The following is a 24,707-nucleotide window of genomic DNA, read 5'->3' as shown; positions in this document are numbered from 1 at the left end:
GCACTTTGACATTTGTAATAATTTCTCTTTCCCTAGTCTGTTTTCATCCCTCAGGCAGATATCCATATTTAGATTACACATACCACACAATATAATAATCAACATGATTTTTAAAAATACTAAGCAAATAGTTTTCTTGATCTCTGCAATATTGGCCTATACCATCACTACGAGTTTGGCAGCTTCCAGTTACATTAAGCATATTCTAACCAAGGACATAAAGGAAGTATGCAGTTATTCTGATTGTTCAATCATCCAAATTATATCAACTCAGCTATGATAGTTAAACATGATGCATACCGTGAGAAGTGTTGGACTGGCATAACGTGAATAGGTAAGACAAAACAGGCTAAGCCTAAACCTATATAACAGGGGCTCCTGTTATTGCCCGCAATGTAAATGTAAGTTGGCGATATTATGAAACTCCAGGAAGTCACCTTCTTTTCCTTCTTCATTATTTTTTTTTTTAACATTTCCCCAGTCAAGCAAACTGAATACGTACATATCTCACTAAATAATTTCTCCATACCAATCACAATTTCTATGTTACTTTTTTAAACTTTTTATGGCAATTTCCACACCACACATGGTAACTTAATATGCAGCACTCAGTGAAGAGGTTCCAGATTCTTATGGCAGCTGCAGGGAGTTAGACTAAGACCTTACAAAATAACAATAAATTGGTGAAGGAAGTCCTGAAGTGATCATGTGCTCCATAGTTCCTTATCAGTGTTGTCCAGCAGGCTAACCCTCAAAGGCTTCCTTGCTTAAACACAGCATATTACAAGTTTCCATAAGAAATTAAAACATTAGTCTCATAGCTGCGTTCCTAATCTCTCTCAGCTTAGTTTCTATACTAGGCTTCCTGGAGTTTACTAACAGCTGAATAATGCAATTAAGAGGAAGCAACACAACCTCAGAAGTTTATCACCTTTTTCTTCACCAAGAGAGATCACAATTTAAAAGGACAGCTTTCAGTTTAGTTTACCAAGCTGTTCAAAGGACTGGAGTGATAGTCATTGCAATCCATTGAAGCTAAAGCAATAGAAGAATGCTTCTTCCAAAATACAAGCTTTATACACTTAAGTGTCCTACAGCTATCTGGAATATAACATGGAATTGACAAACCGTTAAACTGATCTTGAAATGCACTAATGTAAGAATATCAAGAAATATTAAGAACATAAAGAAAATAGAGATTGAATGAATAAATGTAGATAATAATAAGACGATCATTCCATCAGATTAAAATGTGCAATTCAATGGCACATCCTTGACCTACCCATAAAATTCAAATGTATTTTCAAGTATTTATGAATTATATTGAACAGATAATTGATAATAGGTTTGTACACAGAACAATAAAAAGTTATTAAGAAATCAGCATCAGTACAGAACATACAACCATAACACTGAAAAATTTTAGGATTAATGCTAACATTGCCAGAAAAGAACAGTTCTTACCGATTTCAATAACTGAGAAGAGGTCTAAGCATGGACAGCTAACCTAGAGCATTAAAAAGCCTTAATGCTGTAACATCTTGTAATAAATATTTTTTTAAAAAGCATTACTCTTATGGTAATTTCTGTATTTTGGAATTAAACTACTCCTTTTCCCTTATATTTCAGCATCTCACCTAATTCAGTACCCTGAAATTATTATTCATTCAGATACTCAGAAGATCTGGTAGGTATTATCACCTATACAAAAAGAATTCTGTAAGAAAGTAACACGAGCTATATACCTTACAAAAATTTCCCCAACATACAGCTAGCACTATATATAAACAGAGTTCCTATAGTAAATCATAAAGCATCATTTTCTTATGTAGGAGAATCTGAGGATCCCAAGTGCATAATAACGCAAGTACAATTTAGGACAGGTCAGACAGCTTTATTAACTATGATCACAGTAAGAGAACATTTGCACAGCATCTCCCCCTCTGCTCCCCTGTTGTCTCCCAAGTGATTGCAGAAACTCTATCCATATACTGTTTCAGAGAAGAAAGAAAGAAAGGAGGAAAAATAATCACGTCAATGTTAACAAAGCCAGGTATCCATCCCTGGGAGGGATGGACTCCTTAAGCAGCTTGCTAACTGCCAAGGAATCACAGTAAGTAACATGACAAAATGGAGAGATGGCTCTCGATGGAGTCTACAGGAGTGGCACACCCAGTATTATCTTAGCTCAGAAGTGGGGAGTTGGAAACAATCATAGGCTGTTAGGTTTCAGTCAGAAAAGAATGTTCTTTTAGTAAAGATAACTTCTTAGCCAGACCTCTCAATCTTAAATATTAATAATTTTACCACTGTACTTATAGAGTCTCCACCTACATTTTCCTTTCTACCCATACAACAATTGGATAACAAGACATGACAGTTCAGACTTTCAAGCTTTATGTCCATAGCAAGCACTAACCACGGAGGCTGTAAACATGCACGCAAAATTATTGTAAGCATTAGCATTAGCACTAAAAGGACAAGCAAAATGGAACCAAAAAGATGTTCTATTTCAAGCTAGTATGGTATAATTGAGAAAGAATTATAATTATACTCACAAAGTATTAATGACAAATAAACACAGAGTACTAAATGAGAAGTTAACAAGTACATTATTGTTGATGAAGAACATAGATAAATTATTGACCAAGCAAAAAAGAAAAAAGGTTACAGCAAACGGACTACTACATTTGTACATATTATCAACTGAAACTGTTGGACTTCAGAAGGAAGGAGCAAGCATGGAGGGCAACTGCATTTGATAATGAGTCTAACAGAGAGAGGAATAGTCAGTACAAAGCAGGAGGGCAATAAAATTTGGAATGGCTTAAAATGACTTGAAGCATGGGCATACTAAGCATTTCAGCATTGAGAAGTGGAAGGTAATGAGCCTGTGGGGAAAAAAAATTGGATGGGAAATTTATTCTTACAGGCCATATGTTGCAAAAGTTTGAGCAGGAGTAGAATGTAGCATGGTGGTGGATAAAACTAAATACTCTTGGCACTGTGCTTGAGACTGCTAAAAAGAAAATCAAAAGAATGCAAGATCAAATTTCAGAAGACACTGGAACAAGTTCAGCTCTGGTGTGAGAAGGTGAAACTCCCACAGGGAATAGTTCTCTGGTACAACATGACACACTTTGGCTAAATACAGGCCAAGAAGACTTAGGCAAAATTTCAGGACATATGAGAGTTTGTAATGTTACAAAAATTACTGGCATGTGTCTATATGAAGACTGCTATTTTCTCCATTTTAGTCATGATTCATCAACATTTCATGAGAAATTCTTGGCCTGGACTGTGCAATTCATTAATTCACAGATCACATAACTTATGCATAGGCTTCCATTCTCTGAGTAGAACATAATTTTTAGAATCAATTTTTTTCACAGGAATGCTTTGAGCAAGCTTTTAATGTGCTCTGTGTAATTCCAAAATTCTTTCCATGATTATTGATACCACTGGGCTTACTCACTATAATATTTAATGAAAGCAATTAAAAAAAAAAAGTGTGTGTGGGGGGGACAGAGTCTTTTCTGTTTTTCACATACAGACATTTTCTCTTCCCTGCCATAAATTCTGCAAGGTCTGAAGATGGAATAGGTGGTTTAGGGAAGCACAAGCTTTATCCTTTCCTTCATTTTCTCCTCCAGCACTTGAGAAAACTCCATTCCCATATAGTATTTTTTTAAAATGTTGGGAGCCATATTCTACATCTAGCTCAGATTTGATCTGGCCTATTTCTGTTCATGTCATTTCTCCATGGTTGCAGCTACATGGCTGTAAGTGTCAAAAGTTTACAAGTGCTTGAAGGACAAAATGGGCTTCCATTGCTTCTTTTATCACTATTCGTAAGCAATTTGGGCCATGATTTTTAAAATATGCCACTTCAGTTAGTATTTCGGCTACTGAGAGGTGCAAGGAAGAAAAGGAAATAGGGATTTCTTATGATCAGTAAGGCAGCAGAACTGCATGGAGTTCCATGGGACAAGACAAAGGTGGTACTTTATTTCTGAGGTACTATCCCTATTAAGTATCAGAGAGCCATCATAAATAAAGGTAACATTAGAGCTTCCCAAAAGGATCACAGCTTTCTATCAACTTCAGTATTTTATGTCTTATCTTTGAGTTCATATTTCCTTCCACTGATATGAGCACATTGCCAAAAGTAATTAGATTTTTATCTACCACTAGCTCCATATAATGCTCCTATTTAATTTAATGGAGTCTATGGTCATTAAAGATATACAGAACTTCTTGGCCTTGTTCTGCATTTTCCTCCGTTTGATATCTGAACACAAAGATATTAAACTGAGAATACAATTAAAAAAAAAAAAAATCAGAGTTCTCATTGTTGATTGTTTCCAAGCCTTGTCACTTTGTTTAATTTCCATTCTGTTTTAGGTAAAAAGATCTTGTACTGGACTATTTGTGAATATTGGTATAAAGAAACATCAAAGAAACAGTTCAGATTTTCTTTTGATATAAGTTTTCCTTACACTTTCCTTATTACACTTTAAGTAATAAAAATATTACACTTTGGCACAATGCATCATACTTCGAAGCACTTTGAGTGTCTCACAGCAATAAAAGGTATTATATATTTTCTCATGAGGAATGGTATGCACAAAGTTGATAATGTAATAGCATTTACTGAACCCAGAAATAAATCCCAATATACAAGCTCTCAAGACAAAGTGGTATCTTTTTCACATATCCCTATAATGGATAATATAAAATGTGATACTATAATTTAAATAATAATTAATATAGACAAAAGGCAAACCCTTTTTTGAGACATCTTTTCTATTATTCAAATAGAGATTATAGAAGTCCAAAACTCAAAAATATGAGACTGATAAAATCAGGATAAATGCCTATATTCTTTGCGCTTCTCCATATTAAGAATTATATCATAAAGTAAACTCAATATATTTTTTAAAAGTTTTACACAACAAACACAATATGACAAATTCTATTAGGAATTATGGACACTGGAAGTGTTCCACTGAAATATTGTGGATTGTAGACTTAGCTATTTTGATGTTTTCAGAGATTACTGAAATAGAAATACATTCAAATCCAAAACTTTCAGCTTAAGACAACCTGAATGAAGCTCAAAGTACAGTAATTATAACTTTGACTAGAACTACCTAGCTGAAAACTATTTAAAACCTGCTACTTGCACAGACAATGTTTAGTTATTGATCAAAAATAATCAAACATTGCCAAGAGAACTAATAAGGAGCTCATCTAGTTTATAGGGAGCTCATCTCTTTGGGTAAATTAGCACTATAGACTTTCAGCTGACAAAACTTTTTCCTATCTGATCTATACTGTTATCACACATTTAATCCAAACTGCTTTTTGTACATGAGCAGTATCTGTTCACCTCAACAAACCACACAGGAGATTTAAAGAGTTACCCATTCAGCATATCTCATCTTAACCCTATCATGCTCATTTTATACCTCTAGACAACTTTTTCTAGTGTTAACGCAAGGTTATTCTCTAATTCACCCACCTATCTTACCAGATTATTTTATTAATGAAAAGTAGGGTTTTTTTCCCTGCTACTTCTCATTCTTACCCTAATTTAAATGTACTGGAAGTGAGCAAGTAACCTTCTGTTTCATTATTAAAATTAGCTATATTTTAACTCATTATCAGACATGGTTCCCTAAGTTCTCTTTTACATCCACATGCAACTTACTTATTTTACCCCATTTTCATTCCTTATGTTGCTTCCACTTAATATGCCCTTTTTTTCCCTAAGCTTATGGTAATTCAGAGCCACAATTTAGTTTTATACATCTGCTATGACTGCGGTAATTGCAACTATATAGGAAAACTGAGACTTGTGATTTCTTTGTATATTCTTGAACGGGATTAGTTCAAATACTAGTCATGTTCTCTGCTTTTTTTTTTTTTAATATATATATAGCACTGCATTTGTTTTCATTGATTGGTTGGTACAGTGCACTGTCATACCATAAACATAATCTTTTGCTGATTAAGAAGGCTGCAAGTTTCCTTTGAGGTGAAGGATGATCAAACTAGATTAATTGTTCATTTAAATCATGGTGATTTGGTAAATGTGCATTACAATCATTTGTTATTAACAATAAATAATACAGAATATTTTGGGCTGCTCACATTCTTTCTGAAGACAGAAAAGTGCTGCTCAAAACTACAGTATTTTGCTCAACAAAATTGTTTTTTGTAGGAAGCACTTCTGTCTCAAGGTGTTTAGACCCATGTCTTCAAAATGCTTCCCTCATGCCTTGGGTGCAATCTAAAGTGCTTTTGCACTACCTTTTAGCAATAATTGGCACCAACAAATCCGTTTTAAGACAATGAAAACTATCAGTGTATGGTACCTACCAAAACCCTAGGTCCCTAGGGTTGAATACATACATCTCCAAATATGAACTGATAAAGGACTATATGACAAAAAATGTCTCTGCTTTCTAACTCTTTCAGTTAGTCTGATGAAAATGCTATCTGTTTTTAAACATTTTGCCATTCTAAATCAGCTTATGTTGCCTCAGGTAACGACCTTATAAGAACGAGACCTTGAGCACCAAAATAAAAGCCTCCACCACTAAATGTAAGGAGACAGCAGCTTGTTCTGCACCAGCAGCATACTGCACTGCACTGTTTTTATTGGTGAGAAACATGTAACAAACAGGGCACCTCTGCATTAGCATTTTAGAGTACACCAGGAGAGCAGATTTGATGCCAGTCTGTGAAACATCCCCATTTACTGCTTCTTCATTCTCACTGCAGTGTGGTTTTGGACTGCATGAATTGGTCCTTCTTCAGGTGGAAATAAACCTAGCGACACTGAACCACCTATGTGCATTCGTTCCACAGGACCCAGAATTAGACTACTGTGAAGTAAACCCTCCTGGAATTCATACAGCACGGACATTAGCTCCTCCATTCCACAGAGCTGCTGCCTGCAGTCTGCATCACTTGCTGACATAGACATAGCCATAGTAAACAAGTGGCTATTCTTAATACCTCTGAAAATCTGTTAATCCTGGAAATCTCTTGTTAGGTTCCCAGCAACAGAAGTCATTTACCAATTTCGTCTTAAATAACTTGACTTAACTGTCTGCAGACAAGTTGAAATACATCTGTACAATCATCATTCCCAGAACAGAACTCTAACCATCAGGTAGGATCTCATTTTTTACTTGAAGATAGCAAAAATTAATTGCTAATGCCAAATTTTGAGAAAAATATATCTGTTCTTCGACAGCTTTATCAACAGAGAAAAATCACTACTATAATGAAGAAGCAAACAAAACAAGTTCTGTTTCCTGAAAAAAAGCAACATAGGTAAGTCATAGTGAAAGAAGCAACAAAGTCCCAGCCTTTACTCTAGGCATTGTTTGTGAATTACTTTTATAGAATACACTCCAGGTAATAGCCACAATTCAAGATAATTAAAAACCATTCAATTTCTTCCCTCAAATTAATTTTAATCAAGCTAAAGCATGATGCAGTGGAAGAATCGACTAAATATATGTAATCATTACATTTTAAAATACTTTATTAAGCAGGAGGCATTCAATCTATTAATTAGTGTATTGTCACAGGCAATTGGAAAGCAAGGTCTTAATCCAAATAGAGTAATTTACAAATGGAGGAATACTGAATTATCACTTGCACAGACATTTTGATGTTGACTTACAGCATTGTTTCCTAAATTCAATGATGTATGGGAAGAAATTAATGTTTTAAAATGAAAATGAGCATATTTCATCATAATGTGATACAGATACTCTCTTTGACAGGGACATTATTGGTAATGGCCTCGAGCCAATATCTGGGTGTTATCTTATTTGTACAAGGCTGCACTTGAAAATCACAAACAATAGCTGAGAATGCATTATTTTATTCGGTTCAATCATTTTGGTTCCTTCTCCGACATTGGATTTGTGCAGCAGATGCTCAATATGTTTACCGGAAAATTCACAAGGCCTATACAACAACTTAAATCCCATTAAAGCTTCGCATTGGGACTTCAGTGGTGCATCAGCCCTTTACACATGGGTGACTTTCACCGTAAATAATGACCCTTTTGGAGCAAGGTTTTCAACTCTAATTAGAAAACAATTTTGTTACTCTCCAAGTGGAAAGCTTCCTGGTGTCTCAATGGTGCATTCTTTTCTCTGCCCAGGACTGCAGTGGCTCTGAAACACATATGTCTGCCTTCAGCCACAATGTACAGATGGATTGCGTTATAATCCATAGCAAACTTTAAGGTCCTCACTCAAAGAAATGCACGTACTTTAAAAATGCATGTAGTTTACAATTTGCAGGGGAAATATTATTTTAATTTTTTTTTTTTCTTTTACCAGGCAGGATTCATTGTAAACTGTGGAAATTTTTATGAGGCTGGCTGATTTCTCAGCATCTGTTTTCTGTGCTTCATCCATTCCTAATGGCTTTCTCCCTATATTTACTTTTCAGGCTGATCTCTATATTACGCTCATTCTCTCCCACCTCAAATCTACTGGCAAGAATAAGGGGATATTTTAAAAAATTTTAAGCTTTACACAACTCCCTGACTGATTAGGGAGCTTTACACAACTCCCTGAGTCAGATTAGCCTTTCACTTACACAGTCTAAATGAATTCTGTAAAAGTCTCTCCTAGCAAAGCTACAATATCCTTTGCCAGCCATCCCATCCTCTCTCTGTACCATCAACTCACAAAGTGCTGCCAATGTAGTGGAGCAGCTAATTATATTGGAAATTAAAACTAGTAATGTATTCAGAAATCCAATCCAAGAAAGGATATAAGCATGTGTATAACATGTATGCAGCAGCGGAATTAGCAAGATATTAGAAGTCATGTCAAAAGGAACACAGTCATTTCTTGCCTTTCTGACTCAATGCAAAACTGTAACTGAACAAGAGTAGGAATAATTTTAAATTAGGAGCCCAGTTCCTCCAGTTGAGGAATAGGCAGTTGTGTATAAATAGAAAGAATGATAATGGCCTTATGTAATATGTCTATAATTGAAGGGAAGGGTATATTCTTATTAGAAAACTTCCACTTTGAGTCATTACTAAATTTCCTTAGTATTGTGAAATTCTGATATACGCTCTTTGACAAAGGTGAATTCTAGGGAAATTTTTAGAAAGCTGGAATAGCAACTAACCACTCCTTATTTTCTATAAGGATTTTTATTCCCACAGACCTTTGAAATTATTGGTACTATTGCCAGATTTTATGCTTGTCCCAGCTTGTTTGGAGCTGGAATTTGGGCTCTTTCTATGAGTAATAACTCCATATTTCTAGATAGGCTATTTAATAAGCAGAATATTTTACACAACAGGAACACCACACACTATAAAGTTGTTCTCTTTGCGCTTGACCCTTGACTTCCCACAACCTAGAGCTAAGTTTAGCCTTTATCTCTCCTCTGCTTTTGTTCTGTATATAGTTTAATATATTAATTATCTTAAGGGGAAATTCAAAAAAGCAAGATCCATGTATATGAGGCAGATGAAATTCAATGCTTTTGGTTTTGAACACTTGTCATTTAAGTCTACCTTTTAAATAGGCCTTTCAAACTGTCCAGGGTTACGTGATGTACATGAAGGAAACTGAGATGTTCACTGAGGATAGAGAGTGGGGTGAGCAGAATCAGCCTAAAGAATCTACTGTTCTCATGAAAAAAAAAAAAGAGACAAAATTACTCTATTACAATGAAAAAAGCTGCAAGATTTCACTTGATAAAATAAGGAGAGAGTGTTGCCATGGTACCAGCAAAATTTCTCCTTCACTTATATGCACACACATGAACCTTTCTTGACAGAATAAAATTATAAATGTGCAAGGTAAAATATTTTCTATTACACTTCTTCACAGTATTTTAAATAGATATTTGCATTATATTTAGACGAAATCATACAGGTAATCATCTCTTGCAAATCTCTTCCAAAGCAAAGCAACAAACATTGTATTGACATTGAAATGCATGTCCTCAGAAGGCACTACGTAACTCAAGGCACGTAGAAGGATAGATGTTGACTTCTGAGCTATTCTACAGCAAAGACGGATTTCTCAGCAACTGGAAACTCTCTTAACCTGGACAAAGTCATATTCAGCAAATATGCAACTGGTTTAAAGTTTTTATCTGGGATAACTGAATGACTCAGAGTCATGTTTCTGGGGCTTTGCTCCTCATGTTTCTAGTGTTATTATTATTCTGCGGCCTAAAATAGTATAATCTTATGTTCCAGTCTATTTGTCTTTATAACACATACGACATTTTGTGCCAATTTCCCCAAGTACTCTGAGCACTTAACAGGAAAAGTTTTATTCAAGAGTTCTTAGACACATAATCAGATAGCTAATGTGAAAAGGCACTGCTAGATTTTCATTGCACTTTAAATAGGTAGGTGTCCATTTCATGCACAAAGATTTCACACCAGTCCTTAATGTCAGTACAAGCATTGATTTTATATGATATTATACCATCTTGCACCTACAATTGGTCCTTGCAGATATAGTAAATTTAATGACAGACATTTTGAAGACAAGAGGGACCACCTACTAGCACTCAAATGATCTATGTTCTTGCATAATGCATGACATATAACTGTCCCTTATGCTAATTTCTAGATAAGGAAGAAATGTATATTTTCAAAAAGATCACCAAAGATCGCAAATCACTACAAAAATCACCAATCTTTGAATAAAGTCTCATAATAGTTTTTTTAAGTTTATAAACTCATTTACAAATGTAAGCATAATTTCTACCTGCGTTTTGTTTGACATCATCTACCCATTAGATTATGCTGCACTAGAAATCAGCTAAAGTCTTTCCCCATGTAATACACAGATATGATGAAGCCACCTTTTAAAGTTCTCTTTGATAGACTGTGCTTTTTTAGGTTTCACCAAAGCAACTTTGGCATCCTTCTGGACAACAGAACTGGCCATAATAGCCCAACAGTAATTTCACTAATGCCATACACACAGGTAACATCATTTCCTAATTCCCAAAGGAAAGTTCCTTCTTCACAAACCCTCTCAACTTCTGTTCTCATAGCTAGAGCTTTGCACAGGGACTTGAATACTGACTCTCAGTCTGGCAATTTGACCTACATTCACTGTTCCTAGATGCATAATATTGCATTTGGTTATGCTGAAGTTGGACTTATCTGAATGGGAAAGCAAGCTATTCAGATCATGCTGTATAATTGGCTTGTCCCCAAGTGGACAAAATTTGAAACTTTACGTTCCTTCCGCAGGATCGGTAGTCTTTTTCTGTAAAGGAAAGACTTCATCCTCCAGTGCTCTCTACTTCGCACTTTCCACACCAGCATGACACTCTTAGAAAAGGTAATGAGAGGGAAGAAAGATTGCAACTTCATATAGTCATATATTTAACCCTTTGTTTTGTCAGTTACCAATCCATGCCCCACCATTTCATCTCCCTGTGCTAAAGCCACCCACTTTGGATGAATGAACCGTGCTGCACGCAGACCTAGAACATACATTCACTGCAGTGCCCCATCGCTCCTCCCTTCTTTATTTCAGTAAGAAAGCAATAGTGAAAACAGATGCAGTATTGTGCTTTGCTGCTTTCTAACATGCCGCGTGCCACAGACTGTCAAGAAAGATTATAAATAGAACAGAGCTTCTGTCTCATTACAGTGATTTTAATGAGAATGATAAATGGGTTCAAATAAAATCATTCAGGCTCCAGTGAGAAGATCGCTATCTCTTCCAGTGCTGTATCTAACCCAATTTCGTGATGTCATTATCTTCCCTGAAATGTAATGGAACTTACGGCAATTTAAAGGATCAATCTTAGTACATTTTCTATATGCTGTGATTTCTCCGGCACAGAAAAACTCCTCTCACTTGATCTTCATTATGACTATACTTTCAGGTATTCCTGCTCACAAATGATAAAATTGCTAGCTACAGATTAACACATACGTTGATTTGTGCATGCATAAAACAATTGCTTCTTGGTTGTTGTTTACTCCTAAAAGATCAGAGATCTTCTGTTATGACTTGTACTGAGATGAATAATGTAATTAAACGACACCCAGGAGAGGGAGGAATGAAAAATGCCTGAAGAACTAACTAATTTGTTTCTCAGATTGTTTTTTTTTTAGACTGCCAAATTTTAAGAAAGCTGCCAAAGACTACCTCAGAAGGAGTACAACAGTCATCAACACAAAGCTTACAAATGAAAAATAGATAAATAATTCTGAAACTTTATCATGAAAATTTTTCTATCAGAAGGTTAGAGAGAACTGGAAATTCACTAGTTACATTACCAGCACAGAGAAGGCATAAGTCAAGGGGAAAGAACAGCAGGCTAAAACTTCAGTGATGACGAGGTCAAGGCAAGGATTTTTGCCACAATAAAATTAAAAGCTATTGTTCCCTTTCATCATTCGCCTAGAAAGTGTCAGTGTTGCTTTATGTTTTTCCTGGTCCCATGTAAGAAAAAAGAGGTAGAGTAGATCTGCAAGACTATGTTGTCATCTTCCAACAACGAGAGTACTCATACAGCTTTATGAATTCTTGAGTTTATCAACTGTTTTGATATATCTGATGTTTTCACTCATAGTTCCTTGTGCAAATGTTTATCTGACAACATATAAAGAGCCTGAAAAGTCACAAAACACATCTTTTTCATGCGTCTTTTTGGGGGCCTGGTTTCTGATTCTTTCTGAAAGAGGTGGGCTATGCAACACTGCTGCCAGAATACTTTCACGGAGGGTTTTGTACAACATCCTTGCAGTCTTGGTAAATGCCAGAAACTGTTCCAAAAGTAAACAGAGCTTTACAGATTGTCATTGAAACTAGCAATGAATAAACGCTAGTGCCATCAACAGAGTTATCTGAGTATTTCACCTAATATTTGCCATGTCATTGCTAAACCCTAGCAAGAGAGCTAGAATGTCTCTTTTTCCCCTCTCCTCCTCTCTTCCTGCGCCTGATTTTCAGGCTGTATTGTGTTTGCATGGCAAGCGAGGCTACAGGGGTGGTTTCTGTGAGAAGCTACTAGAAGCTTCCCCTGTGTCCAATAGAGCCAATGCCAGCCGGCTCCGAGACAGACCTGCCGCTGGCCAAGGCTGAGCCCATCAGCGACGGTGGTAGTGCCTTTGGGATAACATAGTTCAGAAGGGGGAAAAAAACCTGCAGCCGAAGAGAGGAGTGAGAATCTGTGAGAGAAACAGCCCTGCAGACACCAAGGTCAGTGAAGAAGGAGGGGGAGGAGGTGCTCCAGGCGCCAGAGCAGAGATTCCCCTGCAGCCCATGGTGAAGACCATGGTGAGGCAGACTGTCCCCCTGCAGCCCATGGAGGTCCACACTGGAGCAGACGTCCACCTGCAGCCCATGGAGGATCCCACGCTGGAGCAGGTGGATGCCCAAAGGAGGCTGTGACCCTGTGGAGAGCCCATGCTGGAGCAGGCTCCTGGCAGGACCTGTGGCCCCACGGAGAGAGGAGCCCAGGCTGGAGCGGGTTTGCTGGCAGGACTTGTGACCCTGTGGGGGTCCCACGCTGGAGCAGTCTGTTCCTGAAGGACTGCACCCCGTGGAAGGGACCCACGCTGGAGCAGTTCATGAAGAACTGCAGCCCGTGGGAAGGACTCACGTTGGAGAAGTTCATGGAGGACTGTCTCCTGTGGGAGGGACCCCACGCTGCAGCAGGGGAAGAGTGTGAAGAGGAAGGAGCAGCACAGACAACGTGTGATGAACCGACCATTCCCTGTCCCCCTGCACCACCCTGGGGGAGAGGAGGTAGAGAATTCAGGAGTGAAGTTGAGCCTGGGAAGAAAGGAGGGGTGGGGGGAAGGTGTTTTAAGATTTGGGTTTTATTTTCTCATTATCCTACTCTGATTTGATTGGTAAAGACTCCCCAAGTTGAGTCTATTTTGCCTGTGATGGTAGTTGCCGAGTGATCTCCCTGTCCTTATCTCGACCCATGAGCCTTTTGTTATATTTTCTCTCCCCTGTCCAGCTGAGGAGGGCAGTGACAGAGTGGCTTTGGTGGGCACCTGGTGTCCAGCCAGGGTCAACCCACTACACAGGCTTACACTTTCCTGCTGAAAATCTAACTGGTTTAAGGTGATGGCAAGCATATTGTTTCTTGTGGTATACAGAGAAGAGCTTTCCAGACTTAACATCTTATCCACTGCTGTCTATTAGTAGAGACAATGAGACTCAATAATATAGTTGTCCTTTTAGTCCTGTGTTATGGCTCTCAAACGTTAACTATTGGGTCTTATGTGCAAGTAAAGTTTTCCAGCAATACAACAGCTCTGTGTACTTAACACTTGATATGACTTTTTGGCATAGTAAATTTTGTTCTCCTCCCCTCTTCTTCCTGTTATGTTTGTCAGTCTCATTAGCCAAAACACACAGAAAGATATACAGTTAACACATGGCTATTTTTGTGGGCTAAATACTAGCTGAGTTTTTAAGGAAACATAAGCCTGAATGTTTATTGCAATATTTACCCAGCCCTTTGTTCTCTGCAGATTGAAGAAGTCTGTATTGTGCATTGATATTTGGATGAGATTCCCCCCTGTTGACTTATCTAAATATGAAATAAGAAAATAAACAACATCAAAAAAACCTTCCGATTTGAGCCCTCATTAAGCACCAAGTTTTCCAAGGCACTCCCTTTAAGTCAAAAATGTCACAGCCTTTTTTATTAGGGCTGAAATTATGGAATGAAAATATCTTCTCCTCTCTGTGCTCCAGGAAGGCCCTCCACCACCTCTTCATTCCAAAGATGGCTAATAATTCCTGCATGTATCGTGTGTATGCATGAAAGTGCTTCAGGATGAAAAGTGCTATATAAATGTAAGCTGCTATTAATTATTGCACTTGAAGGAACATTCAGATAGCTTAGTTTTTCAAACCAAACCTACATGAACGTTGCTGTATGTTCTAAATTTCATTTTCTCCACACCTTTTAATTTGCCACTCTGTCATTAAAGAAATACAAATTCACTATTTCAACACACCTCTAAACCTAGATATACTCTCCCAGCTGATTCAGCTGCAACAATTGACTAACATGTATTATTCCTAGAGCTCAGCTGAGGCTGATGTGAGGCAAAGACTCAGAAAGGAAGACAAGAAAAAATGAGTTTGTTTTATATGTACATAGAAATATATACATTTTACAATGTGGGAGCAAGAGTACTGAACAGGGAGATCAAGAGTGAAGCTGCTACACACAGATTTTCCTCAGAGAGCAAAATTTCCAAGAGATTACGTTAAAGTGTAGCAATTAAAAGGGAGGCAGAGGATGATAAGGATTATAATCAAATTTGTTCTTCTGGAACATCTTCAAGCCAGTGTTCTCAAATCATTTCATTAAAGAATCAAATCTTATATGACATAACATAAGTTTACTAAGGGATTAAAAGATATTTTCACCATCACCAGGATGACCACCTGGTGTTTAACCAGCAGTTAATACTACCCAAAAGTATTAGGCGTTCTGAATGCAAGAGGCTATACAAAATGCAGGAGGCTATACAACTGCTTAGTTTCTATGATCCACAGCAGAGAAGTGATTTTGACTCCCAGGTGTTTTTTTATGATCATATCATAGCAGTAACCTCATCATCTGATGGTCTGCATCTCTCTTCAGCACTGCAAGTTCTCTCTTTGAATGCAAGCCTTATCACTCTTATCAAAATTAGTTTGCTGGAATATATCTAGTATGGGGCTATCCTTTAAACGCTTTAGAGATAAATCTGAAGAACTCAATTTGTTAACTTGAGCATCTTGCTAGAACCATGTGACTGCTATAAACTTTTATGACCTACAGTCATACCGAGATGTACATCTTCCATGCCAAATTTCCATTTGCTAGGAAACCTGCTCAGTCTGGACCCTTCATGTTGCAAACAGTGGGCTGCTGGCAGATTGCTTTATACAAGGTCTTCTTCCATTTTAATCTGGGCCAAGTGGAAATTACATCGGGTTATTAGACTTTGTTGTGGTTTAACCCCAGCCAGCAACTAAGCATCACACAGCCACTCACTCCTCCCCCCCTGGTGGAATGGGGGAGAGAATTGGAAGGGTAAAAGTGAGAAAACTCGTGGGTTGAGATAAAGACAGTTCAATAGGTAAAGCAAAAGCTGCGCATGCAAGCAAAGCAAAACAAGGAATTCATTCACTACTTCCCATCGGCAGGCAGGTGTTCAGCCATCCCCAGGAAAGCAGGGCTCCATCACGTGTAATGGTTACTTGGGAAGACAAACGCCATCACTCCGAACTTCCCCCCCTTCCTTCTTCTTCCCCCAGCCTTATATGCTGAGCATGACGTCATATGGAGGGCCAGTCTGGGTCAGTTGTCCTGGCTATGCTCCCTCCCAGGTTCTCGTGCACATGGCAGAGCATGGGAAGCTGAAAAGTCCTCGACTAGCATAAGCACTACTTAGCAACAACTGAAACATCAGTGTGTTATCAACATTATTCTCATACTAAATCCAAAACACAGCACTGTACCAGCTACTAGGAGGAAAATTAACTCTATCCCAGCTGAAACCAGGATTGAATAGATATTTTTTCACATACTGAGACAAGAGGCAATTCTGTGTATGTTGAATGATTGATTACATTAATGCTTCAGAGATTTAAACTGCATTGTTACCATGCATCACAGCACTAGGAACCCAGGCTGAGGAAATTGTCTTTTATCTACTGGTGGGATCCACTCATGCCCTGCGAAACTGTTTCACCCAATGTTCATCTCAGAGCCGTAAGAAAGAGAGAAGGAAAGCATCACCTACTGAATTAACAGTAATTATCCAGCAACAGGTAGTTCCTGCTGTCATCACTCTGAATAAGAAAGCAATTTGATTTTCTCATGTAGAAAGATATGACAGGCTTCCAAAAGAAGGCACTATGGTTGAAGTCTCACAGAATATCTGTAGACAGTAACATAACTCTTCCACATCAAATGCTGGGGAAGATGCTCTCGGTATGCAAAACCTCTAGATTTATGTCTGTGTTAAAGGACACTCAAATATCCCTACGAAGAAAACATAATGAGCGAATGAGGAGTCACAGGCTACCTGTAAAATTAGCTATGGAGACTGGAAATGTCAAAACACAGTATCCCACATGGTGCCTGTTTACTAGGTAATAGTGCAATATTGAGATTCCTCACCTCTGATCCTTAAAAAAATAAAATCGTAAGGGCTGTGTTAGAATCATAGAATCATTAAGGTTGGAAAAGACCTCTAAGATCATCAAGTCCAACTATCAACCCAACACCACCATGCCTACTAAACCATGTCCCTAAGCGCCTCATCTACACGTCTTTTAAATACTTCCAGGGATGGTGACTCCACCACTTCCCTGGGCAGCCTGTTCCAAGGCCTGACCACTCTTTCAGTAAAGAAATTTCTCCTAAGGTCCAGTCTAAACCTCCCTTGGTGCAACTTGAGGCCATTTCCTCTCGTCCTATCGCAAGTTACTTGGCAGAAGAGACCAACACCCACCTCGCTACAACCTCCTTTCAGGTAGTTGTAGAGCGCGATGAGGTCTCCCCTCAGCCTCCTCTTCTCCAGACTAAACAACCCCAGTTCCCTCAGCCGCTCCTCATCAGACTTGTGCTCCAGACCCTTCACCAGCTTTGTTGCCCTTCTCTGGACACGCGCCAGCACCTCCATGTCCTTCTTGTCTTGAGGGGCCCAAAACTGAACACAGTATTCGAGGTGCGGCCTCACCAGTGCCCAGTACAGGGGCACGATCACCTCCCTGCTCCTGCTGGCCACACTATTTCTGATACAGGCCAGGATGCCGTTGGCCTTCTTGGCCACCTGGGCACACTGCCGGCTCATGTTCAGCCGGTTGTCAACCAGCACCCCCAGGTCCTTTTCCTCTGGGCAGCTTTCCAGCCGCTCTTCCCCAAGCCTGTAGCATTGCATGGGGTTGTTGTGGCCGAAGTGCGGGACCCGGCACTTGGCCTTGTTGAACCCCATACAGTTGGCCTGGGCCTATCGATCCAGCCTGTCCAGGTCCCTCTGCAGAGCCTTCCTACCCTCCAGCAGATCAACACTCCCACCCAACTTGGTGTCATCTGCAAACTTACTGAGGGAGCACTCGATCCCCTCATCCAGATCGTTGCTAAAGATATTGAACAAGACCAGCCCCAGTACTGAGCCCTGGGGAACACTGCTCGTGACCGGCCGCCAACTGGATTTAACTCCCTTCACCACAACTCTCTGGGGTTGGCCTTCCAGCCAGTTTTTTACCCAGCGAAGAGTGCACCTGTCTAAGCCATGAGCCGCCAGCTTCTCTAGGAGAATGCTGTGGGAGACAGTGTCAAAGGCTTTACTGAAGACCAGGCAGACCACATCCTCAGCCTTTCCCTCATCCACTAGGCGGGTCACCTGCTCATAGAAGGAGATCAGGTTGGTCAAGCAGGACCTGCCTTCCATGAACCCGTGCTGGCTGGGCCTGATCCCCTGGTTGTACTGGACATGGCTTGTGAGCGCCCTCAAAACGAATTGCTCCATAATCTTCCCCAGCACCGAGGTCAGGCTGACCAGCCTGTAGTTCCCCGGATCCTCCTTCCGGCCCTTCTTGTAGATGGGCGTCACATTGGCAAGCCTCCAGTGTTGCAGCAATCCAGGGTTGTGCTTTCATAGAGTGGGTATGAAGGCGAGTGTAAAATGCTCTGACAAGAGAAAAAGACACAGAGATATGCTGAAGAACTGCTGGGAGAGCACTGGGGGACTGCAGAGGGTAGAAAGTGCCAACGTTGATTCCCTCTTCTGTATACTATCTTCAGGAAGGTAGACGCTAAAATGAACATCCCACTTCCAAGAACGTCCCACTTCCATCTCAGAGAGTTGATTTGTCTGGGAATAAAAGGCAATTTAGGCAATTTGGACTAGGAGCAAACCGGGATCCACATTATTGACACCAGAAATACTCAAAATCTGTAACTGCGCAGGATCAATAAGAACACTGGACTTCCCCAGCACAGAGAAAAGGACTACAGGTGGGTAGGACAGACCACCATGGAGCAGCTCCAGACTTCTCTTTGAAGAGTCACTGCTTATTTAAAATGGAAGGTATCACCCTCCTTCTTTTACACTTCTCTTTGGGAAGACAACTCATGCAACTGCAGGGTTTCCTTCCCAATACGTATCCAGACAGCATAAGAGCAAAAAATGAAAAAGCATTTCATATCTCACACCAGCTCAGTGGAATCTCAATATCTTGCTTGGTATGGCTGCTACAGTGACTTAACTGTTTTCTGTGTTATTTTTCATCTGCTGTCTTAGAAATTACACTTTGGTTTTAGACTGATGGATACTGCATTATAAGAAAGAAAATAATTTGGAGTTGGAGATCTGAAGCCAAATGCTGACGGTGCCATTCAGGTCAAACTTCGGGACCAAACCCTGCCCAGTAGAGTCACAACTCTGCCTCGCTGTTATCTCCCCACAAGTCATGCCTGCCCAAGCCCTACCCTGGTTCTAACAGCGTCTGTCTGCTCTTCAAGCATGTAATATCAGAATTGCAGGGCAGAGAGGGAAAGAACCAAAAAAATCCATCATTCATGCTTTACCAAATGACTAATCTAAGGGGTTTTTAAATTTTTGTCCTCCAATATTTTCCAAATTCACCTGAAGAAAATGAAAAAAGGATATTACTTATTTGCCTCCAAATTATCTTATTTTGAATTAATACAAGATGCAGAAACATGATTATTGATTCATAATTATTTCTTAGTGGGATGAAAAACAGTGGATTTCTCAAAGTATAAGTCAAGGTTCAGAAAATTCCTTCCCTGAACACTTCTGTTAAGAATAAATTATTTCTCTTCCTACTTGCGAGGACAATTCATTTTGCAGCCCAAACTAGCAGAACTTTTAATTCACTGGATAGCAGTCTATGCTTTTACAGTTAAAGAACACATTTTGTTTCTTCCCTTTCGGCCAACATTGATGAACTGCAAAAATCATCTTGTTATCTGTGTTAATCTGCTCTCACACAAATTACAATCCAGATATCTACAACATTCTCTAGATAAAAAGCTTCTGCAATTCAGGATGTTCTCTGTCCCTCTCAAAAGTCAGAGAACGTGGTGTTCTCATTCAGTCTAAATGCCATCGATGATTCAGATTCAGTTCTGATTAAAGCCTGTGGATTGGAAGCTGCAGATAAAGACTAAGAGATTGAGTTTTACTATGTGCATGGTTTGGGTGGGCACAGCTCTGCTAAATAACTTAGCAAAAGTCTGACAGTGAGTGAGGAACACCTGTCTGACAGTGAGTGAGAAGAACCTTCATAACAACAGTTTTCTACTACAATTGTCTAACAAGTTTTACCTAAAGCTGAACTACTCCACCCAAACACCTAAAGCATTGACTTTTTGTTGTTCTACCAGTAACTGCTGCATTAAAGGGTAAAAATTTCATCATACTAGCATTCCCTGCTTTAATTTGCACAGGATTAGTTTGTTTTTTCTTCTTAAACTCTCTGAGATTTTATGGGGCTTTAATGAGTAACTAAAAAGAATCCAGACTTGTTAAGCCTCTGACAGATGTTCTTTAATAATATCATCATTCTTGGTCTTTTCAGAGACTAGACAATTGGGATTATATTTTGTTGTCTGGTATGCAATCTTTATTAGAATTTAACTATTTCATTAGCTTGTCTTATGAAGATGCTGTGTTGATGGCTGCTATTCCAACTTAATTGTGGCTGATTATATTTTTCATTTTTACAAGCATAGCCATGTTGCGTGTATCCAGTATATCACCTGTGTTCACTTTTTAGGGAGATAACAAGGCTTACCAAACAGTGTCATTCTGTAGATGAAATGGTGTCACCCAGTAGGTTTTTAGTGCTGTATACACTAAATAATGCCCTTCCTTTGGATATATCAATTATCTTCACCTCTTCTTCCTGTACACTAGCATACTGCTATCTGTTCAGAAATAGGAATAATTTCCTTTTCTGATAGCACAAGCATCACATTTGGTTGTATCTCACAAAAATATGGTTATAAGTTTGAGGAGGAAGTGTGGCAGACACACTTGATAAAGACAAGTATATCAAGGTGGCAAAGATGAACAGACATGTAGCTAGATATCCTACTCCAATATTTTTACCAGAACCCTAAATTTATTTTCCCAAGGAAAAACCCCAATGTTTTTGAGATCGCTTTAAGAAAATGAAGATAGTGTAACTATCTATTGTTCTTCCTTCCTGGCAGAGAAACCAAACATTCTGGACATACTTACAGTATCTCATGTAAATCACACAGCCCTCCAAGTGGGACAGAAAATTGATCCTTGAGCTTCAGCCAAAAAGCACACTTCAGATATTAGCACTAGCTACCTATGTGTTGACTTTATCGGCGCCTACAACTAAGAGCATTATGAAATATTTCCACGTAACTTATCTGGAGCCAGCACAACAAGGATAGCTACTAGAAAAATGTTCTATAATGCTGTTACCTTAAGTAGCCCAAGTCACTTACCTGTCTCCCCGGATTCCTCGGTAATTGCCTGGTAAAGCTCCCTTTCTGGAAGGATCGTTGCACTAACAGCACAAACCTCTCACAGATTTCCTTCTTAAGAGTCCCACTGCTTTTTTCATTCCTTCTGAATAGTGAAAAAAGTTTCTCTAATGACATTTAAAAGGGGTATTTCTGAAAAATTATTCTGCCTTTACATATTTACCTTAGTAAAGTTAAAAGAGCCATAAATCTTTGATTACTTACAAATATGGCTCATGTAGCATATTTTTGTTTTACTAGTATAGTGGGGTGCATTGGGGGGCCACTTTACTTACATACTTACTTATTTATTTACTTAAGCTCAGTACTAACTCTCTAGCCTATTTTTGCAGTAATTGCAGCTAACTCCAAGCTATTGCTTATAAGGTTCACCAGGAGGATACTTCCTATCCCAGAATCCAATCAGGTTTTCTCATTAATCAAAGTCCTTGAGAGCTCAATGTTTCCTGTTCCCTAATCACATCTGTGAATGCTGCATTAGGAAATCTTTTTTGCCAGCTTTAACCACTTCTCCTTTTGAATTGGACCAAAAACATTATATTTAACCTTGTATTTTTTTACAGGTCTTAAAATCCATTTAATGGAAAGAGGGAATAATTTTCCTATTTCTCTTTCTATTTCTCTCTCTTCTCCATGTTGTGTGAGGTGGTCATAGAGCCATGTCTTTACCTACCTCAGTCAGCAGCGCTTTTTTGTCCACTTAAGTGCTATCTGTTTCCTATTTCCATATTTTGCTGCTATCTCTTATTTTCTTTCCTTCCTTCTCCCCAGGTTTCTTCAATAGAGATAAGGGAGAAAAGGGTCAAAGCTCAGCATAAGGCTACGTCTGCATTTACAAGTCATGCAACACAACAGGAACATATCTGTAGTGCAAAACAATTCTTGCTGGAGAACTGACATCCACACTATAGAAGTTTCAAGAGTTTTACTTCAGGGGATCTCTAACCTGAATACCCATTAATGACTAGAGTACGTTAGGTGCAACTCTTGAATACATCTACAACTTCAATTTCATCAAAAGGGAAACCAGTCTGTGTTTCAGAGATTACCCTATGATACAAACCACAGCATAGTAAAAGGAGAGATTATTGCGGGATTTGCTTTAAAAACAGACTCCTGAGCTAAGTTGTTCATGTAGACATACCCTAAGTCACTGAATCCAAAGTAATGCAAATCCTAAAGATACAACTTTCATACAGTCAACTTCATCAAAAAACACACTTAAAGGATGCTGGACCTCAGTTCTTGAATAATAACATAAAGCATTTATCCAGGAGACAAGAAACCTGAGTACACTTACGACTTGAACAGGAGGGACTTCAGTCAATATCTACTGCCACACAGAGTACATAATCACTGGCTAATGCAGTAAGAAGGAAAAAAAAAAGTATACTTGATCCCTTTCACAGAAGATGAACTACTGTGAGGCCATAAATTCAAGTTTCAGATGACCAAAACAAATGTAGACTAGAAGATAGGTCAGTTAGCTAGGAAGAAAATCAAAAGGCTTGCATTTTGTTACCACAATTGTTTGTGTATTTTAAATTGCCCAGTCACCAGCTAAAGAAAACAGAAACCATACTGTGAGGAAGCTTCAAATTCAGGTAAAGTACACAGTTCCCTATCTGACAGAAAGCAGTAAATTGTACATCAACCTTGAAGCAATCCTTGTACCTGAAGGACACTTATGCATGCCACTCGGAGACTTAAGACAGAACTGGGGAACCTTTGCACTTTGATTTTGGACCACAGCAGAGCAAGGCAGGTGTTCCAGGCATCCACCCCTCTCTTTCATTTCTGCAAAAATGTTAGTGTTTATATTCAAAAATCTCAATTCAGAAAGCAGGTATTTCTAGGGTTTTAAGGGTATTGAAAAATGAGTTATATAGACTGCTTCTTAGACCTGGACATCTAAATTCCATCTATGTCCTACAAACAAAAAAAAAAAGAGGTATTTTTGGCTTCTCCCCTGTGACATTTTTGGGGTAATTCAGCAACTTGCTCAGCTCAGTAGGGAAGTAAGGACGGAGTGATTAGTATCATCACTGCTGAAACATCATTTGTTACATTCTTCCCTCCTCCCTGTTTTTCTTACTTACACTAAGAAGCCATCAGTTTCTCACATTCTTTGCTTTCAGCTTTCTTTACAGCTAAAAGGCCCTGTGACTCAAGAGAAGGCTTGTAATGTCTGTCTCATTCTGAGTCCTAATGGCGAAAAGTAAATTGCAGAGAAGCTAGCAAACAAGAGAGGTCTTGATATTAGCTTTAATTTTGAAAGAACTAACTCTTCTAGTAATGGAACTTATTAATTAGCAAGGATCCTTAAAAACATGAGGAAGTAAAATTTTAATGAATACTCTTTTTAATGGCAAATATCTTTCTTCGGGGTAAAATGCTGGACTGCAGCATTTTATTACTGTATGAAACCAGAATTTCATACAGTAAAACAAACACAAATATGAACTGAGGAGGAATTCATTGTCAGGCGTACTTGAAAAGGATTGCAGGCACCCAGGGAATGTTTCTGTTTGTTGTTTTAAAAGGCCTTTTAATCTGCATCCAATTTCCTCCTAAATCTTAAAGCATTTCAGTACAGTCTTTTCACACAATGTAGAGTGTGATGCATGCCTTGCACATAATTTTACCCTGGCTCAGGCTTCAAACTAGCTGCTAGTGGTAATGGAATATGGAGCTGTCATGTGTTCTGCTATTTCAAACTTGATCTAGGAGATGAGAGACTGAAAATAGTTACTCTTTTGACTCTCTTTGGTCTGTGTTGCTGGAGTTTGAGCTTCTCCTTTAATATCAGAGAAAATCCTGTGAAGTATCACCATCTGCCCTGTCTTCATACCCTCCCCTGAACACCCACTGTTGGCTACTGTCAGAGACAAGATGCTACACTGGATGGATCTGACAATGGCTGCTGTTATGTTTTTTTATGCTTTTCTGAAGTTTTAGTAGATCATAACTACCTCACATTGCCACAGTCACCCTTAAATTATACCTTTGGTTAATCTCAGTAGAAAGGCCAAAGCCTGATATTCTTCCCACCATAAGCAATGCAATTGGTTTTGTTGCCTTCAATGAAAGTTACAGAAAATTGTAGAACGAAGAACCTAAAGTGTTTTCTCCTTCTCCAAGATTAT

At 38.8% G+C, this 24,707-nt stretch overlaps 1 long non-coding RNA gene across 1 annotated transcript in view; it reads right to left on the bottom strand.

Annotated features, from left to right (window-relative positions):
• Positions 1-7,826: 7,826 nt before the first annotated feature.
• Positions 7,827-24,707, bottom strand: part of LOC142088211 (uncharacterized) — a 49,788-nt gene continuing 32,907 nt past the window's right edge. Inside the window, exon 7 of the long non-coding RNA XR_012675768.1 lies at positions 7,827-8,204. This is a non-coding gene — a long non-coding RNA (uncharacterized LOC142088211). The remainder of the gene's footprint in view (positions 8,205-24,707) is intronic.

The sequence above is a fragment of the Calonectris borealis genome, chromosome 14 (genome assembly GCF_964195595.1).
Source record: "Calonectris borealis chromosome 14, bCalBor7.hap1.2, whole genome shotgun sequence".
NCBI classification, from domain to species: Eukaryota; Metazoa; Chordata; class Aves; order Procellariiformes; family Procellariidae; genus Calonectris; species Calonectris borealis.
The sequence above is the reverse complement of the archived record's forward strand: the minus strand, read 5'-3'. Positions and strand labels throughout refer to the sequence as shown.